We start from the raw sequence: 12,164 nt of genomic DNA on the forward strand, positions 1-12,164 counted from the left end.
AACGACACACACACACACACACACACACACACACACACACACACACACACACACACACACACACACACACACACACACACACACACACACACACACACACACACACAGACCTGCTAGGCTGGGATCAAAAACTTGGAACAGTTCAAAAGAGTAAACCAGTGTTAACTTATGCTCCCAATGCCCATATGCAATTATTTAATGGTAACATTTTGAGCCTGGTTGTGTTGAAACGTTACCATTACATTGCATATACAGTAGCATAATAACACATTTTTCTCCTTTAATTTCAGCCAGCCATTGCCAAATCATTTATATTTTGGGAGTTTTGAGTACAGCCAACCCACACAATAAATACGATGCTATATGCCATGGACAGACGGACAGGCAGGCAGAGAGGCAGATAGACAGACACAAACAAATACAGTACACTTTATGATCATATCTGTTTTCATTTTTGATTGAACCACAGTGCTGTTAGCACACTGAGCATACACCATTCGGTATGGTAGTTACATTAGCCCTGCGGTGCTTCTGTATGCTTATGCTGTTCATTAAAACACCATGGAGATCAAAGTCAGCTGGAGGAAAGCAAATATACTGTACACATACTGTACATAGCTTCTTATCTTTGGAGGTACTGCGCACGCACGCACGCACGCACAAACATACACGCACGCACGCATGCATGCACAAACATACACGCACGCACGCATGCACAAACATACACGCACAGGCGCACGCACGCACGCATGCACAAACATACTCACAGGCACACGCACAGGCACACGCACGCACGCACGCACGCACGCACGCACGCACGCACGCACGCACGCACGCACACACACACACACACACACACACACACACACACTCACACTCACACTCACACTCACACTCACACATACACATACACATACACATACACATACACATACACATACACATACACATACACACACACACACACACACACAGGCTACTTGGCCTGCTGTTGTTTTTGTGCTGTTTATTTTCTTTCTAAACATCGCCCCATCTCAGCGGCAGATGGGGGGGCACAGCTGGTGTTCCCCTGTGTCATACTGAACTACACTGAGCCGTGCCAGACGATCTGGATGCTGAGGCCTAATGTATGCGCACACACACACACACACACACACACACTCTCACACACACACATACACACACACACACACACACACACACACACACACGCACACACGCAGACACGCACGCAGACACTAACTCTGATAGCGGCCAGGATTTGGTCGATTATCATCACTAGTCTCTGGTGGTCTACAATGTTCTATGAGGGTCTTGTATTGATTGTAGGATGCAAATGGTGCATTCACATACATTTTATACACTTTATATTTTACATCTGATCATGTGCTGCTCGCGAAAGTAGCTTTGAGCTGTATTCTGTGTATGAAAGCAGCTATAAGAAGGACTTTATACTACACAATTATGGCCAAAAGCAATGTACTTTTTTTTTGTTTGTAATATTGTAATAAATGATCTTATACGCATACATGTAAGCTGATAGCCCTGGAGCGCAGGGATCCGGACCCGTGACTTTTGAGTTACAGGCTAAAGTCTCTCTTAAAGCCAGTCACTCATACCTACTTCTAACTGTAATGTTGTCTCCCGCAAGTACCACCCGTCGTGTTTCTGTGGCTTCCATGCAAATGTGGCATTTTGGATGATGAGGACGTGTCTTTTTTGACACGGCACACAATTTTAATAAACAAATCAGTAATGTTGTAAAAGGCAGTTTCTACCAGCTCAGAACCATAGCCAAACTAAAACCCATCTCCCGCCTACAGAGGGTCCAAAATGCTGCTGCTAGACTGATAACCGGAACAAAAAAACAAGATCATATCACCCCTGCATTGGCAAAACTACTTTGGTTACCTGTTAAATTCTGCATTCAATTCAAATCACTCCTCTTTGTATTTAAATCCCTAAACGGCATTGCCCCTTCCTATATTTCTGAACTAATAACAGCTCCCCCTACCACCAGAACACTCAGATCTTCCACTCTCAAACTCGTTGCAGTCCCCCCTTCAAATCTGAAAACAAAAGTTGACCGGGCTTTCTCTGTAGCTGCACCTACACTTTGGAACGATCTCCCACTCCACATCAAGGCTAGCCCCACCCTGGATATTTTTAAATCCAACTTGAAAACACACCTTTTTAGTCTGGCTTTTAATACAGTGTGAAGTTATTGTTTTTGTTGTTATTTTGTTTGCTTGGCCTGTTTTATGATTGTATTACATGTTCTACCATTGCACTGTGGATAGACTACGGTCTACCTGCTCTCTGGAAAGCACAACTGCTGTTGTTTTTAAATGTGCTATATAAATAAAATGGACTTGACTAGCAGTCTGTAAGCCATGGTGCAGGCAGGGTCCACTAAGCCGAGAGCCATGGCCGATTTAACGCCCCTACTAAGTGGCCAGGTGAAATCACATGCTCTCACTATGTGCCCACATCCAAACACCAGCTGGTCCGCTAACACTCCAAGCCTCTCTGGCCTCACTCCCAGTCTCTTAGAACCCTGTGTGTGTGTGTGTGTGTGTGTGTGTGTGTGTGTGTGTGTGTGTGTGTGTGTGTGTGTGTGTGTGTGTGTGTGTGTGTGTGTGTGTGTGTGTGTGTGTGAGTGAGTCTTTCTGTATGTGCACGGGCCTGTGTCGCTGTGTGAAAGCAAGTGTGAATATGTGTCTATGTACATTGAATTGTTTCACTGAGTGAGAGTGAGCGTGTGTACGTGCCCAGCCCGCCACCTTGCCTCACAGCCGAGCAGGCCTGACACCCCCTCTGTCCGGAGTCGGTGCCCAGATGCCTGCCGCCTAACCGAGGGCTCCCAGTTGAAGTTAATCAGCTAATCGACATGGAGACCGCATAGGGCAGGTTGACAGAGATGCAATGTGACAGCATGCAAATGCCAGGAAACAACAGTATAAACGCAAGATGACACAAGGCATTAGCATTAATGGGCAAGTGTTAGCCCTGTCGCCCCAAGCCGAGCCGAGCCAAAGTGTGGCGGTAACCGCACCAGCCAAGAAAATGAAGGACATGTTAGTGCTGTGGTTCATGTATTGGTATCCCAAATTGAACAAATATAAAATACACATAACCTGACTTTTTTTCATTGTGAACTCACTCTGATCATGTAGATGAAAAGTGGGTTTTTGTTTAATTTACTCGCACAATACAAAAAATCAGTACATACAGTAGGGTAACAACGGAAAGAAAATCACACCTGGAACATCCAGACCCCCAGGAACGCGCCCATGGGGCCAGGCCAGTTCCGGCGAGCCACCCCGCGTCCGAAACGGTTGATAAATGACACAGTTACCGTGTGGGGGTCCCTGTACTGTACTGTACTGTACTGTACTGTACTGTACTGTACTGTACTGTACTGTACTGTACTGTACTGTACTGTCATGGTACTGTACTGGCACACCCAAAATCATCATATATATACAGTTAATAGGTGCATGTGTTAGGTTGCGCACAGGTGGTGAAAAAACAACCATGCTGTTTTCGTGCTCAGACCCACCCAGGCACCCACCCAGCCACCCACACATAGCTCCGTATAAGGGAGTGGTTGCACCACTCAAAAATGGCAAGCCGAGACTCTAAACCGCAGAAACATAAAATGACGGACAGCAGTTCAGAATCAGGTCAATGTAAGTCCAGGTGAATGCAACAGAGTAGGAGGAGGACTCTTTAATCGTTTCCTTCCCCGCTCAAATGCTGCTCCCTCACCACCATGTTGAGATGCACGCCTCTGGGTGTTGTGTAAGTTCACGCAGAGACACAACTCACTTCGACACCCCCTCTGCGGCAGATGTAAATCTGGAACGTTATCATTCACCGCGGAGATGTTTATTGAACAAATGACTCGTGTGTCGGATCACAGCCATGTCTCTCAGGTGATAAGAGAAAAATGTATTTTCTTCTAGTGAAGTGGATGGAGTGGATGACTGCTGAGAAGCAGAGGCTTGGACTCAAGTCACATGTTTGATGACTTTAGACTCGATTTGGTCATTAATACCTACATATGATTTGTGACTTTACTTGACTCGATGGTCCTTGGGGGCCATTTGTGTTCCCTGGTGTGACTATTCTCATGGCAGACCCTTGAACAGTGTTTGCGCCAAGTTTGGTGTGGATTGGAGCAACAGTGCTCCTGTGGCCCCTGTGGGTGCCCTGACATTGGTCGCCATGCGATATGCATCATCTGTATAGTTTTCTTACTCTTTTCTGTGAGCAGATGGGTTGGGGTGGAGGGAAGTAATAAAGTCATTTGAATATGATATGATATGATACAACTTTGTTTTGTTTTATTTTGTGAAATAGCAATGGACTGGAGATGCAGTTATTGGACTAGAAATGATGTCAGCATGTGGTCAAACTGGTCCGGAATACATCTCTGTTAGCGCTGTTGTCTCTGTGCAATGTATTATATCACTATGTGTGGTGCTGATATGTTTTGCACCAATTACCAAGCCAATTTCCTGCATAGCCATTGTGATTAATCTAATCTTTCCATCTGTGTGTTTACTCTGACACAAACACTTTCAAAAGAAATCACAAGAAGAATAGAAATAATTAGGGCACAGTCACACCATACTTTTATTCTACCCATGAGAGCAGATTCTGCATTTCAACTGGGACTGGAGCGTTTCTTTGCAGAAATCCGCGAATGGCAACAAACTGCTCCATTCCCATTTCAATGCTCTGGCAGAATCCACCCTCATAAGTAAAATAAACTTCCTAACAACCCCCTAGGCAACATGATGTCAGAATTCCGGGCTCTCTTAACTAACGCCAGGGAGTCAATTTGGATCTCTGAACAAGAATTTAAATACCTCTCGGTTGAGTGTCCTATGACCGCTTCTTTTTATTTACTTCCTAAAATTCACAAACAACCGTTTGATAATCCTCCTGGCCGCCCGATTATATCAGGCAACGGTACTTTGAGTGAACCTGCTTCTAAATTTATTGACTTTTATATTAAGCCTTTTGTTAAGAAGCTTCCTTCATTTATTGAGGACACAACCGATGTGTTGAATAAAATTGCTAGCCTGGGTAATTGTAAGTCACAATTTCTAGTCACCATGGATGTGGAGTCATTGTACACTAACATCGATCACAAGGAAGGTTTACATGCTTTGAAACATTTTCTCTCCGACAGAGAGACTTCACCTCCTACTGAGTTTATCCTTATGTTAACAGAATGGATTATTCATAATAATGTTTTCTTGTTTACTGATGAAGTGTACAAACAAATTATCGGTGTACCGATGGGTTCCTGCTTCTCTCCTAATTATGCTTGTCTTTACCTGGGCCATTGGGAGGAGATGTTTGTGCTAAATCCTATGAATCCTTGGTTTCAATATATTACTTGGTACGGTCGTTACATTGATGATTTGCTGCTGGTGTTTAATGGGTCTGAGACACAACTCTTACAATTCCATACTTATTTAAATTCTTTGAATGAAAACATCAGACTTACTATAGAATACTCGCAGCAGACCATTAATTTCCTTGATTTGACCATTTACAAAGATGACTTGGGGAACCTTCACACAACGATTTATAGGAAGGAGATTTCAAGGAACACACTGTTAAGAGCGGATTCATTCCACCCGCCACACCTAATTAAAAATATCGCCAATATAGCCAATTTCAAAGATTGCGCCGTATTTGTGACAGTGATTTTGATACTAAGGCAGCAGATATGGGCAACCGTTTTAGGGAGAGGGGCTACAAACCCACTAATATTTCGTGTGCACGTAATAAGGCACTTGAAATAAACCGTCCTGAGCTTCTGGTAAAAAGGAAGCGTACTAACCATAGTCAACCCCGCCCCTTTTTTGTCTCCCAATACAGCACTGTGGCCTCACGTATACAAAATATCATCATATCTAACTGGTCTATTATAGAGAGTGACCCATCCCTCCGCAGTGTGTTTCCTGAACCTCCCATCTTTTCTTTTAGGAGAGCTCCCACAATAAGGGACAAATTGGTTCACAGTTACCTTCCTCCTGACAAAAAGACATCTTGGCTTCACAAACCCATAGGGACTTATAAATGTATGAATTGTCCTCATTGTTCAAATGTACTTCAGGCAAAAACCTTTTCAGACCTCAAAACACAGAAGATATATAAAATCAATGATTTCATTAATTGTAGTACCACACATGTGGTCTATCGTCTCACATGTCCTTGCCCTGATGTGTTTTATATAGGCAGAACCAAGCGTCGCCTAAGAGACCGCCTGGCTGAGCATAAATATGCCATTCGTATTAATAATGATAATTACCCTATAGCCAGACATTTTAGTCACTGTCATGACAATAATGATACTTTGTTGAAAATCACGGGAATTGAATACATCATCAAACCTCTCACCAGGGGGGGTGATCGCATCAGGAGACTGAACCAGAGAGAAACATTCTGGATTCACACCCTGGATGCAATTACCCCGCCTGGCCTGAATGAGGACATAGACTTCATGTGTTTTTTATAGGTTAATTTGGGCTCTATATTAACCTTTGCTTCTTTTACTATTGTCTGTGTCCTCCGGTTTACATGTTATATCCTATAGATTATTTAGCATTTATATCTGTTTTTAATGGTGTAGCCTTCCAATGTATTTATATAGCTTTAAGTGTACTTTTTCATGTGTTTGGTCCTTTTTTCACTTGTTTCTTTTTTCCTTTTTTTCCTCTTTTCTACTTAATGATTGCCTGATTGTTCCTATGTAATAATGATGTAATGAGTTGAACCACGTGATCTATTTCTAAGTGGTTAATTGTAATTGCTGGACTGGTCCCCACCTGGTTCCAGCCCTATTTAATGAGTTTGTTGCTCTGTGTGTTGTTAGCCCTGATGAAGACCGTATAGGTCAAAACATGTCTGTTCAATAAAATATTTCCTCCTTTTAACATTAAGTGTGCCCGGATCTCCTCTTTGCTCTATATCTTTGTGTTATCCCGATTGATCCCAGGAGCACCTTTTTACCATTTTTACATTTTGTTATACCTACACACCTCCTGAGCACCTGGTTGCCTCCTTGCCTCTAAAATAAAGGTGCGTTGTTAATTCATGGAAACACAGGAGTGTATTGTTGCAGAATTCTGAAAGTTCAAACAATGTTCTCTTTGGTATAAGGGTGATGATGTCAAACAACAACACTAGCGACCAAGGAACTCATGTGGAGAATAAAAAGCATTCATTTTATAGCTATTGCAATAAAGTGAAACAACAAAACACACCTGTACATGTTGCAGCACACACACACAGCCTTCTGCAGGGTGATTAAATATTAGTGGGGAGTAAACAAGGCGTATATAACTACCTCATTACCATGCTATATTGAACAAGTGTCTAGATAATTACAGTAGGTAAAAAGACATTATATACGAGTACGACATGAAAAATAAAATAAAACCTGTTTGTACCAAGACCATGAATAGAATATGAATCGTATAGGCTCATTATAATAATAGTGTGAGCAGAATGAGAATGGACATAATAGAATAAGACGAACCCATAAAGACACACACCATGAGAGTAGCAGAATATTTACCACATGTTGTTCACACGTTTTTAAAAAGTAAGGGAAAAATATATAAAAAGAAACCCTTGTAAAGTAAGTTGGTGAAATAATTATGTTCTCGCTCCTACCAGTATTTGAACATGATTACAATGTAATGACACCAATTTCACTTCCCACGTCAGTGATTGCCTGCAGGGCTAGGAGAGACAGGTAGACCAGGGGTCTTCAACGTTGGTCTGGTATTTGAATTGTTTTGTTTTCTGTCAAATGTGCATGCATACACAGTTTTCTTCTCTATTACAGTGCAGCAACACCAGTGCATTACAAAATATTATTAAGATGGATAAGCGGCCTCTTAAGACAAGCTACCATCACCTTCAATGTTTAAACTAATTAATCACAAGAAGGTTGTGGAACTTAATTGGCCAGTCCCTGTATGTCCGTCTTGTGGGTTAGAAAAATCATTATGCCTATACGATCACGCCTTGCTAATTTCATTGGGGCGAGGAGTGTGGGGGAGGGGGGGGGGGGGTCTTTCAGCTCACACGGAAAAGCTGAGCTCATCAGAATGAAAGGGAGGCATGATTGTGTGTGTGTGTGTGTGTGTGTGTGTGTGTGTGTGTGTGTGTGTGTGTGTGTGTGTGTGTGTGTGTGTGTGTGTGTGTGTGTGTGTGTGTGTGGTGGGGGTCAGTTAAAAATGTCAGTGATTGATAGTTGTGGTATCAACAGGGCCAGGCTTGGAGTATAGTCATTTACTTCTTTCAATTCCATCGCCTCTTTCCACACGACTGTCCTCTCACATGATGCTGGCTTGTTGTGGGGATAAGGTACACTACTACACAGAACGCCACACATTATCTCTGTTCTACCAAGCCTAGTTTGTGTCCAGTCGATAGTGCTGGTGGTTAAGGCCCCTGTCTGTGAAACCCTGTGCTGTCACAGGGGTATAGCAGGAATACAGGGGAAAGACCCCAATGCAGACGGCTGAGGCTGAGCAGCTTAAATTCAACATTCATGTTCACTAAGCAGGAGGTACACGGTAGAATCGAGCGATGTTGTCCAATTGTCCACAGTGAGGAAATCCTATCAATCACTTTATGAGATCGCCAATGCTCTCATATGCTATTGGCCTGCGGGGCGGGGGCGATTGGGGGGTGGGTGGGGGCGGGACTTGCGCTGGTGGCGGTGGACTCTGACCCGAGTGCCAAAACATTCGATTGACACTAGGCTAAACGGTCAATGGAACGGGAGCAAGAACATTTTGGAATTCGATATTATTGTCGGGTGAAACCTGACTAGTGACTAGTAGACTACTCATGAAAGTTAGACGACGGCAAAGCTACCTCTGGCCAATGGGAAGGGGAGGGGCAAATATCCCTGGCAGCCACGCAAGCTGCAGACAGACAGTGCAGAGCAACACAGCAGAGAAGCATGATCACAGTCACACTCACGGGGTGACGGTGAAGGAAGAGCTCAACCCGACACGGGGCATACTATACAGTTTTTTGACACCAAACGCGGATGAAACCAGCCAATGCAACAAAACACAGTCATTGAACCACGCAGAATGTCGGAAACGAACGCAAACAACGGCCGCGAGGCGCGAGGTTGTGACACACAAACATACACGTTACTAAAATAATAATCAGACTAATATGGGAGGGGGCGGGGCGGGGGGGGGGGAGAACACAATGGAGACAGCGCTTCTTTCACATGACAAATATCACTATGTAATAATTTCTTGTTTCAAAATCATTTCAGGCTATTGTGTGGCTGGAGAGAAGAGACAGATGTGGCTGGGGAGGAGAGACAGAGAGAGATGTGGCTGGGGAGGAGAGACAGAGAGAGATATGTGGGTGGGGAGGAGAGACAGAGAGAGATATGTGGGTGGGGAGGAGAGACAGAGAGAGATGTGGCTGGGGAGGAGAGACAGAGAGAGATGTGGCTGGGGAGGAGAGACAGAGAGAGATGTGGCTGGGGAGGAGGGACAGAGAGAGATATGTGGGTGGGGAGGAGAGACAGAGAGAGATATGTGGGTGGGGAGGAGAGACAGAGAGAGATATGTGGGTGAGGAGGAGAGACAGAGAGAGATATGTGGGTGGGGAGGAGAGACAGAGAGAGATATTTGGGTGGGGAGGAGAGACAGAGAGAGATATGTGGGTGAGGAGGAGAGACAGAGAGAGATATTTGGGTGGGGAGGAGAGACAGAGAGAGATATGTGGGTGAGGAGGAGAGACAGAGAGATATGTGGGTGGGGAGGAGAGACAGAGAGAGATGTGGCTGGGGAGGAGAGACAGAGAGAGATATGTGGGTGAGGAGGAGAGACAGAGAGATATGTGGGTGGGGAGGAGAGACAGAGAGAGATGTGGCTGGGGAGGAGAGACAGAGAGAGATATGTGGCTGGGGAGGAGAGACAGAGAGAGATATGTGGCTGGGGAGGAGAGACAGAGAGAGATGTGGCTGGGGAGGAGAGACAGAGAGAGATATGTGGGTGGGGAGGAGAGACAGAGAGAGATATGTGGGTGGGGAGGAGAGACAGAGAGATATGTGGGTGAGGAGGAGAGACAGAGATAGATGTGTGGGTGGGGAGGAGAGACAGAGAGAGATATGTGGGTGGGGAGGAGAGCCAGAGAGAGATATGTGGGTGAGGAGGAGAGACAGAGAGAGATATTTGGGTGGGGAGGAGAGACAGAGAGATATGTGGGTGAGGAGGAGAGACAGAGAGAGATATTTGGGTGGGGAGGAGAGACAGAGAGAGATATGTGGGTGGGGAGGAGAGACAGAGAGATATGTGGGTGAGGAGGAGAGACAGAGAGATATGTGGGTGAGGAGGAGAGACAGAGAGATATGTGGGTGAGGAGGAGAGACAGAGAGATACGTGGGTGAGGAGGAGAGACAGAGAGAGAGGTGGCTGGGGAGGAGAGACAGAGAGAGAGGTGGCTGGGGAGGAGAGACAGAGAGACAGATGTGGGTGGGGAGGAGAGACGGAGAGAGAGGTGGCTGGGGAAGAGAGACAGAGAGAGATGTGTGGGTGGGGAGGAGAGACAGAGAGATATGTGGGTGAGGAGGAGAGACAGAGAGAGATATGTGGGTGGGGAGGAGAGACAGAGATAGAGATGTGGGTGGGGAGGAGAGACAGAGATATATGTGGGTGAGGAGGAGAGACAGAGAGAGATATGTGGGTGGGGAGGAGAGACAGAGAGAGATATGTGGGTGGGGAGGAGAGACAGAGAGAGATGTGGCTGGGGAGGAGAGACAGAGAGAGATATGTGGCTGGGGAGGAGAGACAGAGAGAGAGGTGGCTGGGGAGGAGAGACAGAGAGATATGTGGGTGGGGAGGAGAGACAGAGATAGATATGTGGGTGAGGAGGAGAGACAGAGATAGATGTGTGGGTGGGGAGGAGAGACAGAGAGAGATGTGGCTGGGGAGGAGAGACAGAGAGAGATATGTGGCTGGGGAGGAGAGACAGAGAGAGATGTGGCTGGGGAGGAGAGACAGAGAGAGATATGTGGCTGGGGAGGAGAGACAGAGAGAGAGGTGGCTGGGGAGGAGAGACAGAGAGATATGTGGGTGGGGAGGAGAGACAGAGAGATATGTGGGTGAGGAGGAGAGACAGAGATAGATGTGTGGGTGGGGAGGAGAGACAGAGAGAGATGTGGCTGGGGAGGAGAGACAGAGAGAGATATGTGGCTGGGGAGGAGAGACAGAGAGAGATGTGGCTGGGGAGGAGAGACAGAGAGAGATATGTAGCTGGGGAGGAGAGACAGAGAGAGAGGTGGCTGGGGAGGAGAGACAGAGAGAGATATGTGGGTGGGGAGGAGAGACAGAGAGATATGAGGGTGGGGAGGAGAGACAGAGAGAGATATGTGGGTGAGGAGGAGAGACAGAGAGAGATATGTGGGTGAGGAGGAGAGACAGAGAGAGAGGTGGCTGGGGAGGAGAGACAGAGAGATATGTGGGTGAGGAGGAGAGACAGAGAGATATGAGGGTGGGGAGGAGAGACAGAGAGATATGTGGGTGGGGAGGAGAGACAGAGAGAGAGGTGGCTGGGGAGGAGAGACAGAGAGATATGAGGGTGGGGAGGAGAGACAGAGAGATATGTGGGTGGGGAGGAGAGACAGAGAGAGATATGTGGGTGGGGAGGAGAGACAGAGAGAGATATGAGGGTGGGGAGGAGAGACAGAGAGAGATATGTGAGGAGGAGAGACAGAGAGATATGTGGCTAGAGAGAGGAGACAGAGACAGATTTGGCTGGAGAGACAGAGACAGGTCGTGACATATGTGCCTTTGCCAGCCTAGAATAAATCCCCACCAGAAGACGTCTGGATGATTGCGTCCTCTCATTTGTCTCACTGCCTGCTTCACTGGAAAAGGCAAGTCAAGGACAGTACGTGGACAGGACAGTTCACTGCAGCTGGTCACAGATTGAAACTTTACTTTGTGGGTGGATCTCTGCAGGTGTTGACCATTTTCCACAGGCAGGCTTTATTTTAAGATATTGTCTTGCTTTGTTCTATTCGATTTCAAAATACCATCATGAGTTTTGACTGATAAATTGTTTTCGCACACATTGTGTAAGGTGAATTGATT

This window comes from Electrona antarctica (genome assembly GCF_951216825.1).
Source record: "Electrona antarctica genome assembly, chromosome: 20".
Classification (NCBI taxonomy): domain Eukaryota; kingdom Metazoa; phylum Chordata; class Actinopteri; order Myctophiformes; family Myctophidae; genus Electrona; species Electrona antarctica.